Source organism: Cyprinus carpio, chromosome B9 (assembly GCF_018340385.1).
Source record: "Cyprinus carpio isolate SPL01 chromosome B9, ASM1834038v1, whole genome shotgun sequence".
Classification (NCBI taxonomy): Eukaryota; Metazoa; Chordata; class Actinopteri; order Cypriniformes; family Cyprinidae; genus Cyprinus; species Cyprinus carpio.
In genome coordinates, this window is record NC_056605.1 from 9206879 (window position 1) to 9222020 (window position 15142).

General features: G+C 40.0%; 1 protein-coding gene across 1 annotated transcript in view; it reads right to left on the reverse strand.

The window, feature by feature from the left end:
• LOC109105473 (unconventional myosin-XVI-like) overlaps positions 1–15142 on the reverse strand; it is a 736220-nt gene that overhangs the window by 395723 nt on the left and 325355 nt on the right.

Here is a 15142-nt window from a genome sequence, read left to right on the forward strand (position 1 = left end):
TATGCAAAGACACAGAAGATAAAATGGCACACACAAGGTAACACTTTACAATAACGTTACCACAAATGATAATTGCTTTGTTTTTAATGAATTAATAAATTATTAAAGGGATAGTTCACCCAAAAATGAAAATTCTGTCATTAATTACTCACCCTCATGTTGCTCCAAACCTGTAAAACCTTCATTCATTTTCGGAACACAAATTAAGATATTTTTGATAAATTCCGAGAGCTTTCTGACCCTCCCACAGACAGCAAGGATCCTTACACGATCAAGGCTCAGAAACGTAGCAAGGAGATTGTTAAAGTCCGCATGAACCGGAAGTTGCAAACGACTTTTCTCCAGTGTTGTGACGTATTTCCTAGAGAAACGGAATACGAAATGAGGAAAAATTGTGGGTGTGGCTTTATTTTCCAACTAGCACCTGATTGGATCTAGAAAAGTAGGTGTTTCATTCAGAAATGGAGGCAGATCGAAACGCAAGTTTACAATCGGTTGTTGAGGATTACTCGCCACCTGAAAAACACCGCCAGCAGTCCCCCTTCAATCGAGAAATTAGTAAGTGACCCCTCTCTGTTATCCCTCCTTCTTCAAAATGTAAAAATTCGAGCCATCTGGACCGTAACGAGGGAATTTTAGGTAATGGGGAAAGGTGTTTTGTGAGTGCCACAACCAAAAATGCACCTCTCTCGCCATCTCTCCTTTCACGCGCTGTCAATGCTTGCAAACACACAGGCAGCCTGTCTACAGTCAGTTGGAGGGCCGTGATTACGGATGCTAAGCAGACACCCAAACCGTCAAACCTACATCATCAGGGAAGGTCCTCCAATGCAGAGGGGAGGGGCATTTTTCAGATTTTGATTAAAGATTACGAAGCCAAAAAATGTTTGTGTGTGGATTGACTTGCATGGATGAATTGTTCACCACAAAACGATCAATTTAGGCAAACAAAGTAAATATGGTCAATTTTGATTTCAGTTGGACTTTAAAATAATCCATGTGCAATCAATGAATCAACCGTAACTTTACAAAGCAACGAGAATAATTTTTGCGCGCGAAGAAAACAAAAATAACGACTTTATTCAACAATTCATCTCCTCCGTGTCACCCTATAGTGCCATTTTGGAGAGTGTCTACTGAACATAAACAATGTTTGCTGTTCTGTGTCAGCAGCACTGTATGCGGATACGCTCTCGGATTGCATGAAAACATGAAAAATGAAATATGAAATAATATGAAAAATATCTTAATTTGTTGTTCGAAGATGATAGAAGGTCTTACAGGTTTGGAATGACATGATTGTTTATCACCACATGCCACTTAGAATAAGCCTAGATTGTTATGTTGAAAGAAAAGACATAATCATGTAACACTGAGCAGGTTTGATGTGCTATACATGACACCATTTTCAATTAAAACACAAAACTTTTAATGTATTTTAGGCATTTATTTACGTGATAATGGTGTTTTGGGGGGCTGAAAATGTTTTCAACTTTTGAAAACACATGTTAAGTAATTTACTCAGTTACTCCTTTATGTAACCATAGCCTTCAGCCAGAAGCAGATATTGTCAGGTGGTACCCAACCTTCCTTGAGTGTTTCGGGTTAAAAGATTTTTTTTACACCCTGACAATATGGATGCAGGTGTACCCTTTTGACCACAGATCTTGCAGTATGGGTCGTCTCTCAACCAGATGAGACCGTGAAAGAAGGGTGTCATACTCGGAGCGAAGCAGGAAGGAGATGCGGTAGGGCTCCAGTCTCCATAACTCTGCCCATGTGGACCTTGTGATTTGTCCATGCTCCCTGGGATGTTTGTTCCACTGCTTTAGATAAACGCCTCTGTTCCTCTTGAGCTAGGATTTCTGCCTGGACCATGCCTACAACTTTTAAGGGGAACTCATAGACTGTGAGGAGCCAAATATGCCTGGGCAGAAGCCCGTGCTTGTACAGCCAGGATTTGAATTTTCCAGTGAGTCCGGACCTGCCGATCTTCTTCAACCATTCTTCGGTTTGCTTCACAGCATCATTGGCACCATCTTTTAGTGATGCATTAAACCACATTCCCAAGCACTTAATAGGTCTGTCCTTAATGGATGGAATGGATGATGTTGGGAATGGAACAAATGAAACTCCATTAAATAGCCACTCTGGATGCCTAGTTTCCAAATTACACCTACCATATCAACACCTTTTTTCCAAAGTTAAACAAATTTGCAGAACAAATGAGGTTTGTATTCAATTTAGTTCAAGGTTTATTTGTATAGTGCTTTTTACAATACAAATCATTGCAAAGCAACTTTACAGAAAATTAAGTTTCTACAATATTTAGAAGTAGCTTATCAGTGGTGACTGTCAGTTTATGTACATACTGTATGGCAGAAATGTATGGAAAAATTAAAGATGCAATCAAACAGATGATTAACACTATTAACAGCAATTATTATATGATGCAATCAAACTTATAGCAAAATGTGGTAGTTCTGTATGTTGTTTCAGGGCTGGCATCATCTGAGGTCCTCTGAGGGGTTGGCATCATCTCTTCTCAAGTGTTCTGGATCCAGACTGAAGCTTGTGTAAATCCTAGTTACCACAGGATGTCAATCAATTAGCGTAGCTGTTGTTCCAAACAAGTAAAATTAATTTGTTTAACCCAAGCTAAAGAATAATAATGTGCATTTGATCAGATATAACTGCAGTACAAGATTATGAGATCCATTATTTAAATGCTTGGCCAAAGAGATGTGTCTTTAATCTAGATTTAAACACAGAGAGTGTGTGTTCTGAACCCAAACGTTATCGGGAAGGCTATTCCAGAATTTGGGAGCCAAATGTGAAAAAAGCTCTACCTCCTTTAGTGGACTCTGCTATCCTAGGTACTACCAAAAGTCCAGAGTTTTGCGACCTGGTAGAAGACTAGTTAGGTACGCAGGAGCTAAGCCATTAAGGGCCTTGTAGGTAAGTAATAATATTTTGTAACTGATACAGAACTTAATAGGTAGTCAGTGCAGAGACTGTGAAATTGGGGTAATATGATCATATTTTCTTGACCTGGTAAGGACTCTAGCCTCTGCATTTTGGGCTACCTGTAGCTTGTTTATTGAAGATGCAGGACAACCACCTAGCAGTGCATTACAATAGTCCAGTCTAGAGGTCATGAATGCATGAACTAGGTTTTCTGCATCAGAAACAGGTAACATGTTTCATATCTTGGCAATGTTTCTAAGATGGAAGAATGCTGTTTTTGTAACATGGGAAATATGATTTTCAAAAGACAAGCTGCTGTCTAATACAACACACAGATTTGTGACTGTATACGAAGTAAGTAATAGTACATCCGTCTCTTTGCAAATTTTAATCCAAGAGATTCTGAGTACTGTTTTTTGTCCAATAACTAATATCTCTGTCTTATCCAAATTTAATAGGAGAAAATGATTTGTCATCCAATCTTTTACATTTTTAAAACACTCTGTTAGCTTAGATAATTTAGAAGTTTCATCTTGTCTCGTTGAGATATATAGTTGAGTATCATCAGCATAACAGTGGAAACTAATCCCGTATTTTCTAATGATATTACCAAGGGGCAACATGGTATACAGTTCAGTAAAGCTTAATGGACAAAGCTTTTTAGCTCAGCGTTGTGCAATATATATTCCATTTATTTATTTATTACATTTTAAAATATATTAAACAGAAGAGTAATTGTAAATAGTAAAAAATATTTTACAATATTACTGGGTTTACTGTAATTTTAATCAAAATAAATATATATCAAACTGTTATTTCACAGTGAAAATGCTTTGTCAGAGTTTGACTGCAATATCAAGAGGCCCCTGGGCTATGTGGACTGAACTGTCTGCTGTAATTGAGTTGTGGAACTGAGGAGAGCGTGTTTGCCAGCTGTCAGTCTTAACTGCAGATTCTCTATCATTCTCTCCATCACATACACAAACTCTTACGGACAGACCTGCATGCGTTTTTCCATAATGCTCTGAGTAACATCATTCCACATGAACGTAACATGAAGTATTATCTGAACTGACAGCGTAACAGACCAAGTGTGTATGGATTCACCTGCTGTGAAAATGAACCTGGGGTTGTTTATCTGTGTATGCAGGGGCATATCTACATGGTGGCCAGGGGTGGCACCGTAGGGGGTGGCACCCTAGATGCCCCCCTACCAAATGTCTTGTGATAGGCTTGTTTTTAGTAAATTTCTAACTGCATCGGCAGTGGCGGATCCTGGCATGCGTAGCTGCCTAGGGCCGCTTTCTTCTCCTCATTATACTTAATTTTAGGTGGTTTCTAACTTTTAATGTATTTTAGGCATTTATTTACATGATAATGGTGTTTTGGGGGGCTGAAAATGTTTTCAACTTTTGAAAACACATGTTAAGTAGACTGCCCCCCTCCCCATTTAAAAATCTCTAGACACACCCCTATGTGTATGTCGAGGGAATTTTTACATTTTCAGTGATGCATAATGTGGTACATGCATTTTTCTTCTATCTGCGGTTGTTACACTTGCAAACATGCATCATTTATGTCTACAGATGTGTTATGACCAGTCCAATATGTTTCAACAATTATTGGCTGCATTATCGCAGCAGTAAGAAGAATTTGAACAACTCCATCTGTATATTATAATATGCTGATATATGACCCAACCTCACAACATCCCGGTTGCAACTGATTGATGCAATTGCACTTGCCAAGTGCCCAATCACAGTTCATCATCCTTATGCCGACCTTGCATTTGTGTGCCAGCTGTGACCGTGGTGGGTGTGTTCAGAAAGCAGCATCCTCATTGGCCGAGATGAGTCATGGTTTGTCCTGGTAAGGCAGTAATTGACAGCGATGTAAGCGAGGTGGTGGGAGACTAACAGTGATTTTTGTGGCTTGAAGTGACCAACAACTGTTGCTCTAAAGGTGAATGTGCACATCTTTATTAAAATGCTGCAAAAGTCGCATTGTCGATTTAACATCAACAGATTAGAGATTAGTTTCCCAATATACTAAAGAGACAATTCCTACAAATACATAATCCTAAAAATACATATAAACATACATATAAATGTATTTTGGTATTTTGAAATGAAGCTGTTCAAAGGTTGACTGGCACTGTATTGTGTTTCATGCATGATCCTGAATATTCATATATGCGTATGGCTTTGTACCTTGAGTGGTTTGTGAGCCGTGGTGGTGCAGTAACCTTTATTTACAGATCGGCTCTGATCTCAGAGGGTAATGCTTGCTTCTGCTGTCTCAATCACATACTCCACTATTTTCGTCGGTTCTTCTTCCTCCAGAGGAATCAGCAGCCTCTTTTTGGCTTCCCCCATTAACACAGTCTCTGCCAAATCGTTTGCAATGATTTGAATATTTTATCACTGCAGCTATACTCAATTTGCAGCTGCAGGCTGCAGAGTGTGAGAGACACTCTTGAGAAGAATTTGACTAAATATTGCAACACTGATCCACAAAAAAACAAACAGATATCACTCTATAGATCTCTCACTCTGTGTTCCTCTGATACATCACAGGAACAGGAATCGTATAGTCATTGAGCTCCACCTACTGTTGATGAGACATTTATAAAGAACTTGTCAGATGATGATGATGATGATGATATTAATAACAACAGGGTAGGAACTGTAATTAACTGTACAAATAAAAATCAAATATCAGTCAAAATGTATATCTAATAGTAATTATAATGCACAAAATATTATATAACACGTTTGGACTGAATTAATGATTGGTTGATAGCAATGAAATAGGCCAAAATATTTCTACCATAGCACTATTGTTATTATTATTATTATTATTATTATTATTTCTAAGCAGCACAATTAGAATATGAAAATCAGTTATCTAATTTTTATACTTGATTTTAATTCCTACTTTTATTTTTGTTTTAGTCTGACAAAACATTAAAACTCACATATACAGATTTTACTAATAAGGGCACAAATAATGCTCAAATACAGGAGGATTTATGCATCTTGGAAATGGCCAACGCTTCAAATGGTCAGCCTGCAGCTCCATCTGCTGGCTTGGCTGTTGCTGCACAATCACTGTACTGGGTGTTTTCACTGGCAGCACCACCTAGTGTTTCGACTAAGATTCCGTGAAGAGGCTGAGCTTTCATGTTTTATTTATGGACCATTTCACTGAATGGGTGCCATTTTTGTCCCCAGGACAATATATGTACAAATATGCATGAATATTAACTATACAATACATTTTATTATTAAGCAAAGTGTCCTGCACATTCATTTGGTAGATGTCCCCAGTCTCTAACGTTACATTTTAACATGAAATATAATGTTTAAAATCCTCCAGAAATCTTTTTTATTTTGCATTTTTGGGTACCGCCATATCCCCTCTGTGCTTTAAATACATTTAGGCTATTTCAAAATAAATCTATTATATTTGAGATAAAATACACCTTTTAGTCATGTCCTAAGGTTGGTTTTCACTCAGTCCTGTTACCCTAACACCCACCCCCCTTAGGAAGATTCCATAATATTACATTCCTGCAAGTATGAAAAAAAAATTACTTGCAGTTTCTGTCCTGTGACAATACAAAATTGTCACAGGACAGAAACTGCAAGTACATTTTTTTTTTGTATTAGACCCATACATGGAATGGCATTTTGAGAGTATCCTGTGATGTAAGAAAATAAGTTTCAAAAAAAAAAAAAAAAAAAAAAAAAAAAACTGAATTAAAAACTATTATTTTTAATATTAATTTGAATTTAATATTTATTATTTTTCATTATATCTCATCTCACAAGCCGTCCTCTACATATAATATACATATAATTGGGTTATACTCTAAATATAACCCTAACAAAAACTTTGATTTAAACATGATTTGGCCTGATTTATTTATTTTGTTTGTTTGTTTACCAGTGAGGTCAGCTCACTAGTTCATATTCAACACTCTTCACTGCATCAGAGAGGACATTAACACCTCACATGTGTAGTACATAATGGATACTCATTCCTGTTACTATTTTTTTTTTCTTTAAAGGGGTCTATTATGCAAAAATCACTTCTTTTTCAATCATTTTTTTTTCTCTCTATAATCCCAATAAATCAGTCTCTCAGAACAAGCAATTCCAGATTTCTCCCTAGGTACACGTCACCATAGGGGAAAAGTCCTGCCCATTTGTGATACTCTCTGCCATAGACACAGGCTGGAGTGAGAAGCAGCAGTCTTCCATTGCTGGAAATATATACCAAAGAGGCAATACAAGTGTTGTGTTTTTTGAATAACCAATTAACAAAATAGCCCTGGAGGCTGGTCTAAGATGGAGACATGGAAGGCCTCCAGGGCGGATCATGGAGCTCAGGGGGGCATGATGGAGCAAACAGTTCCGAAGGCCATGGCAGAGTAGTGAGCTCAGGAGCCCATGGCGGAGCAGAAAGTTCAGAAGGCCATGGCAGAGCAGCCTCCAAGGCCTCTGCCCCCCCTCCACCCCAGCCTCTACGGCTGGAGCCCTATAACCGTAATGAGTGCGCTCTGGAGGGTGCTTATGAGGAGTGGGCTCTGGAAGGCACTTTCTAGGAGGGGGCTCTGGAGAGCGCTTTCGAGTTGCGGGCACAGGAGTGTGCTCTGGACAAGATTCAGGGACTGAAGCCCTCACTGGGCTAAACTCGGGGACGGAAGCCCTCACTTGGCTAAACCTGGGGGTGGGAGCCCTCACTGGGCTAAACTCGGAGACAGAAGCCCTCACTTGGCTAAACTTGGGGGCAGGAGCACTCACTGGGCTAAACTCGATGGTAGGAGCCCTCACTGGGCTAAATTCTGGAAATGGAGCCCCCCCCTGCCGAATTCGGTGGCTGGAGACAACACTGGAGCGAACTCTGGGGCTGGAGCCGAAACTGGAGCATGCACTGGACCAAGGATGAGGGCGGACGGCAGTCCCTGTCTCCTAATCCTCCCTTGATTTGGGGGTGCATCAGGTTGGCGGGCTTGAGTCAGTGGCAGCAGGTGGGCTTGACGTAGGATAGGCCGGCGGGCTTGACTTGGGAGCAGCCACCAGGTTTTTACAACGGAGAGGCCAGCGGGTTTGACTTGGGAGCAGCCGTCAGGTTTGACAACGGGTTTTCTGACTGGGGAACTGCCAGTTCATACCGTCAATATTACACTTGGTTGATAGGAGGAGTCATTGCATGGTTGGAGCAAGAAAAATGTGTCTAAAATACATGCGCATAATTTCAGCTGAATGGTATAAATTGCTCTCTTTAACAGAGCAGTTAAACTAAATATACATATGTAAAATAACTTTGACAACAACACTTGTTAAAGAGCGTATGCATTTTATGTGCATCTGACTGATAGTTCAACCATGATTTATCTGTAAATTAGATGCATTTAAAATCACTGTTTCTGTGTGCGTGCTTTGGATGTGTGAGCACATGGCATATAAACAAGATAGTCTTTGTATGACCAGACAATTTATTCATATCCAAAACGAGATGATATGGACATTACAGAGTGTTAAATATCCTCATGCAGTGCATGTTTAATTCACACTCGAAGCCGGAGGGCGCTCTCGCGCAAAATTCCAAAACGGCCCAGTAGAAGAAATAACTTAAGACGTGCAGGATAACCCTAATATGGACAAAGGCATCCCACTATTGCTGTAGCTAAAATAGGTAATTTCAGGTAATTTCGAGGTAATAAATATAATATATGAATAATCCAGTGCTATTGACATAACATTTAACACAGTATAAATGTTCTGTGCCTTTGGAAATAAATCCTCTGCAGAGGTGAGAGCAGATCCATTGCTGGCTGTCGAGTTAAGCTCTTTCTACAGCTGCTTTGAAAATAATCTAAGCAGCGAGAGTCTGCCGATCAGCGCGTCAGGAAGCAGCAGTCAGTGTAGCGATAATCATGTAATCACTGTGTCGGAGGGCGAGGTTCGGAGGGCCCTAAAGCGAGTGAACGTCAGAAAAGCAGCCGGACCTTGATGGGAATTTCTGGCCATGTTCTGAGGTGCTGCGCTGATCAACTTGCTGGTTTGTTTACATCAATCTTTAATGAGTCCCTTGCTACCTCGGTGGTTCCCACCTCCTTTAAAAAGTCAGTCATCATCCCTGTGCATAAGAACAATAAACCCTCTTGCCTGAGTGACTATCGCCCAAGTTGCCTTCACATCAATAGTCATGAAGGTCTTTGAGGGACTGGTAAGAAACTACATTTGCTCCTCCATCCTGGATACTTTAAACCCTCTTCAGTTTGCTCTCATAGACCTTGGTCTAAACTCTTCACTCTGTGACTAGATTCAAGACTTCCTCACCAGGAGACCATCAAGTGGTGAAAGTAGGCCAGTTCATCTCCAGCTCCATCACCCTGAACGTAGGAGCCCCATAGGGCTGTGTCCTGAGTCCCCTGCTCTACTCTCTCTACACAGATGACTCTGTGTCTTCCCACAGCTCCACATCTATTATCCAATTTGCTGATGATACTGTGGTTCTGGGCCTCATTTCCAACAATAATGAGACCGCATACCTGGATGAGGTAGAGAAACTTACATCATGGTGCCAGAACAATTGTCTCTCTCTGAATGTGACCAAAACTAAAGAGCTGATTGTTGTCTTCAGGAAGAGACAGCAGCAGCCCTATACTCCTCTTATGATCAGCAGGACCCCTGTGGAGAGGATGAGCACCTTCAAATACTTTACCCCCAGTTGCTCCCCGGGCGCTGGATATATAGCCATTTGGGTGCCCTAAGCACAAATGCTTGGCGGTTCCTCAGGGCCGGCGCTAGCCATTTGGGTGCCCTAAGCACAAATGCTTGGCGGTTCCCCCCCCCCTCCCCAAACCCAACCAACCACCCACCCACCCACCAACCAAAGAAATAACTACCATTCAGAATTTCTTAGTTAGGTTCTCTTTACTTCCAAAATAACTGCTGCAAATGAATAATTGGAACTGAACAATGTAAACACAGAAAGTTAAAAGTGCAAAAAAAGTTTAGTGCAAATAACAGTATAAGTGTATGAATTTTATGAAGTATGAATTTTAAAGTGCACATTTTAAACTGCAAATAACCATGCAGTTAAACACAGTACACACCACATATATCATGTAGACACAAACTTTTATTTTGGATGCGATTAATCGAGATTAATCTTTTCCCAGCCCTAATAATTTGACAACTCTGTGAATATGAAAATATACAAACACTGAGATTGTGGGGTTTTTTTTTCTAATTGCAGTTTCACCAACAGATGTCGCCCTTGGCCGAACCTCTTGAAAATGACCGCATGCCATAGTACAACAACGAAACATCTTTATCTAAGCGGTCTAATTTGGCAAAATCACATCACGTTCAGTTGCAGGGTTTTTTTGTAAAGTTCAGACTGAGGCAGATAGACATTGTATTGAAGCGAAGAAATTACAATAGGGAACGTTCTGCATTAATTGCTATATGCACACGTGACACATCTGTAACGTACGGGGAAAATTAGCTTTATTTGTCATTCAAATATGACGATGAGGACCCCAACGATTGGCCTTGTCTTTCCTTCTCAAACAAACTGCATCTTTAACAGCCCAAGTTTTCCCCGGACCCCGTTAAAATAAAAGACTCAACATGCAGGGCTAAAAGCCCCGGATCTTTTGCACTACTAGCGACGCGGACGCGCCGATGCCCCTGGACCATGCATACTACACGCAAGGGCTACAAAACTAACATTTTTATTTAAAACATTGTCTTACCTGCAAGCGACGTGCGAGCATCATCCCGCTGTCTCTTCTTTTTTTGTTTTTTCCGCCCCCGACTCTTGGTGCCTTTTTGAGGCCATGTCTGAGGTCGGTGTCTGCCAAATTTGACAGTGATTGAGGCATAATCGAACAGACCCACTGGGAGGTAGGGAAGGGGGGGGGGCACCAGAGGGAGACTGGCACAGAGATTCACCTTTTTCTCGACTAATTTGGTCTAGGCCTGTATTGCTTTTGTATATAACATGCTTTTAGAAATATTTTATTTGTTATTTTATACTAGTAGCCTATTGTGATGATTTTTCCACGACCCAGATTTTTTGGTGCCCCCCCAAGCACTTGGTGCCACTACGCGCAGTGCGTGATGATGCGTGTGCGGAGCGCCGGCCCTGCGTTTCACTTCTCACTGCTGGGTGGTGCATTGGATGGGTTAAATGCAGAGCACCAATTTCGAGTATGGGTTATCATACTCCTTGACAAATGTCACGACCTTTTCACTTTCAATTTGAAAAGTAGTCCGATTTAAATTATAATTACACAGATTTGAAAATCCATTGGCTAATTACAGGGCCGAACATTACCCCAACTGATGGAACTAAATAATAACTGAACTACTTGTAACAGTTGTTTTTTGCTAGCACAATATTTATGGTGAAATTAGATCTTGTGTTTGTTGAGTTTTTGAAAAAACCGAGTTTGTAACTTTTTTATAGTTGTGTATAAGCCCATCAGCAAGCATCATAGCAAAAACGCTAAACACAACATAAGCGCTAGACACCATTCCCAATTTTTTCACAAATTAGTGGCCCTATGAGAGTATAGTAACGGCTCCTTGGATGTGTGTGTATTTTCTCTTACACAACACCACACCGCACATTATCTACTCAGAGTTCGCACCGTACTGTCAAAGCACCCCTTGTAATCCAGTTCTCATTCAAAGTGTGTACTCCCTTGGCATTGTTCGGCTCATGAAGCTTAAGTTTTCATCGGAATTTGCACATAATTAAAACTGGTCTCCAAGAACTGGCAATTCTCCATCTTAGGTAAATCTACCGTCTCGACTCTGCGACCATTGCCCTACTCACGTGCGTTTGCTTATATAATGCCAGAGTTTTTACACTCAAGGTTGATTACTGCAATGCACTTATCTCCCGCTTCACAAACTCTTCACATCAATTCAACAATTTTACAATATATACAAAACTTTTAGCTGCTGGTTACTGACACTACCATACCCATCCCCTCGTCAACACCTATATCTCTCAGTACTCTTTGATTGCCCAGTGGTCTGCCCTCTAGATACAACTGCCACGTATTGCACCAAATTGTCACACTACTGATCTAAACGACTTATAACGCTATTCATGGGACGGCTGCCCTGCGTACTGCTCATGCAGCTTTAGTTCACTGCTCAGTAAAGTCAGCTCGTCGGTGCCCCTTTGTGCAGCAATTCGACAGGTCAGGCCATTCTCCCAGCTAGCCTCGATAATAAGTAATCAAGTCTTATTGGTACAGTCCGAGCTTTCTCGGTTTTCAGTGCACCATTGCAAGTCTAGGGAATGCCGTTACCCCGCACCAATTCGGAGGTACTCGCCATCCACTTAGATTACTTTAATCATGTCCTTTAAAGCGACAACATCTTTTCTGAGATGGTTACTGTCATTTGAATTGTACTGTATATTTGAGTTTTACCTCTGCTAATGTTTATTATTGATGTTCTTCTTGTCCAGTGTAGCGCGCTTTGAAGTACTAAGAAAAGTGCTCGTTAAGATATCTTAAAAAATGGTAAGGTGTCTTATTATTATGGATAATCCGTTAATAATCATACAGATCGAGAAACAGTGAGTTGTGTACCGTTATCTTTTGCTCGTTTTCTTCCTCTTCTTCTTTTATTTGTATGTGTTCTAAATAGGGAACATTGGATTAGCTTGTGGATTCATTCCTGTACATCTCTGTTTTATTTTTTGCCCCGACAAAATCGCATTACATTCCTTTCCAAACACTGGTCCCTCACGACAAGACGTCAGGACTACACCCCCCATACCGTTCACCTGGTGGGATCCCAATTAACTGTTTTTGTTGATTACCTATTTTTTTATTAGCCATTTTACCCGACTCCGCCAACCCACATGTGCAGGAAACTATATTTGGACGAAAAGCACGTCGCGGTGGTTACTGACGGTTTAGCCACAGGGACTATAGAATACCCAAGACATGTCACTCGTACAGTTCCTGCAGGGGAAAAATGCAACGCTGCAATCTGGCCGCTCAGTCACAGGAAGCCGCCCCGCCTTCTCTGATGAAACAGGAGAACTAATCCACTAATCCGGATAAAAGTCTTGCGCGTCACTGCAGATGCATTTAGAAACGTCCCAGTGGCTATAGAAAACAGTCAGTGGGCGGCACCGACGTGCAACTCAGGACTGCGCAGGTTCACCTGCCATGATCTCGCCTAAATAATCAGCTTTTTAGAAGGCTAATTTGAGCAAAATAAACAACATTTTATGACATAGTTGTTATCAGATTTCTTTGGTGATTGTTCAAATATGAAATTAACATCCGCAAGCCTAGGTTGAACAGTTTTGTAGAAATTGATGTTTCCCCATTCTAAGGGACAGGAGTTGCACTTGGATGCTCCGAGAGGCATTTCAAGATGGCCCCCCGCCGAGTGCAGGAAATGACTTGTCTTAAAGGGACTTTGCTTTAGCCCACTAATTCCATTAATATCCATTGAGAGTATTGCGTTATACAGTGGAATCCACCCCCCCACCCAGTCCACCCCCGCGCCCCCCCCTGCTCCTTTCCCCTTCTCACACAGCTTCTGTGCACAGCACCTTCTCAGCAAGCAGGGGCACCCTATTGGCCAATTCCCTACACAGTGAAATCGAATAGATAATAGAAAATAGAAAATTCTAATAAAAATCTAAAATAATCATATTATTATTATTTCTTCTTGGACCATGTATCATGAAAAAATGCCGCCAGCCGGGCGGTCTGCCCGGTTTTGCCCGTGCCAAAAAATCCGCTTACTAAGTGGACCTTGACTTCCACAAATGTCACTGCTGGTTATATATTCTCTATATAATCGTTTTGTATTGTGACAAATAAAAATTGTTTGACATCTTGAGAACTATTCTGCCTTATGTGTTTTTGTATAAACCAATCTTAAAATTATCATTTAGCAAAACAAATACAGAAAAAAGAGTTATAGACACTACAAATTACTTGGTTGATCATCCCAGCACTGTAGATAGTTGACTTTCTTTTCAAATTAAAATACATAAGACAAAAAGTAAGCCTGTCAATTATACAAAAATTATTATTATTTTTTTTTACATTTCTGTCCCCCCATTTCTGTGTTTTCTATAGCTGGTGCACACACAATCCTTGTGTAAGGTGTTCCTTAGTCTGTCTGATTTTCTATTAATAGTATTCAGATAACAAGGAATATTTTTCAATAAGGGCTTAAGCGTTCGAATAAATATGAATGATATCTACGATTTTTCATTTTTTCACTTTTTATTATTATTATTATTACCTTAATTGCAATCAAAATTAGGAACTGACAAGAATCCGGAATGCATATAAAAGGTCAAAACGATGAGCAACCTTACCCATACCCAAACAGTTATTTTTACTGGCACATTTAGTCAATTTATCTGTTTTAAAACCTTTCTTTTCCTTTTAAACCCCTCACTTACCCTTCTTGCTTTAATTGCCCTTCTTTTAACAGCACACCAAAATAATCTTAAATATTTACCACCATAATCTTATAAATCTTATCAGTTTATAAAATCTGGACATTCAACCCTTCGCAAGCATGTCGAGGTAAGCTAAATACTTGAATCTACACTGAATTGGTGGTTTAAAATCGAAACTTTGACAGTTTAGCAAAAGGACTTTTGCACAAATTAGCCAAAAAGAACAGTGGTGGCAGGGTAGTGCGTGTATGTATTCGTCTGCGATAATATTCGTAATGGCTTGTTTTAAACTATGGGCAATTTGACATTATCAGTATTTTGCCAAAAAAACAAACAAACACAATCATACAGAGTGTGGCTGTGCAGTCTAGTAGTGCGCGGGCAGCCTCATTTCACAAAATTAAACGATATAGGGGCAGGAACATTATGCCTATATTTATATCATTTCATCTTAGTAAATCAATAATCACATGAAGAGTGCCATTTTTTTCCTCCATCATTGCAGCATTATTACCTATAGATTTTTTTTCATTTTTTATTTATTTATTTTTTTACAACAGTTTCAATAAACAAAAAGTTATTAGAGACTTGGGTTTTAGTAGACACCATATTGCCTGTTTTTTGCTCTATTTCGACAACAAAAATAATTCCAAAAAACAGCCACATAGCACAGGTTCTGCATCTCTGTGCAATTGAC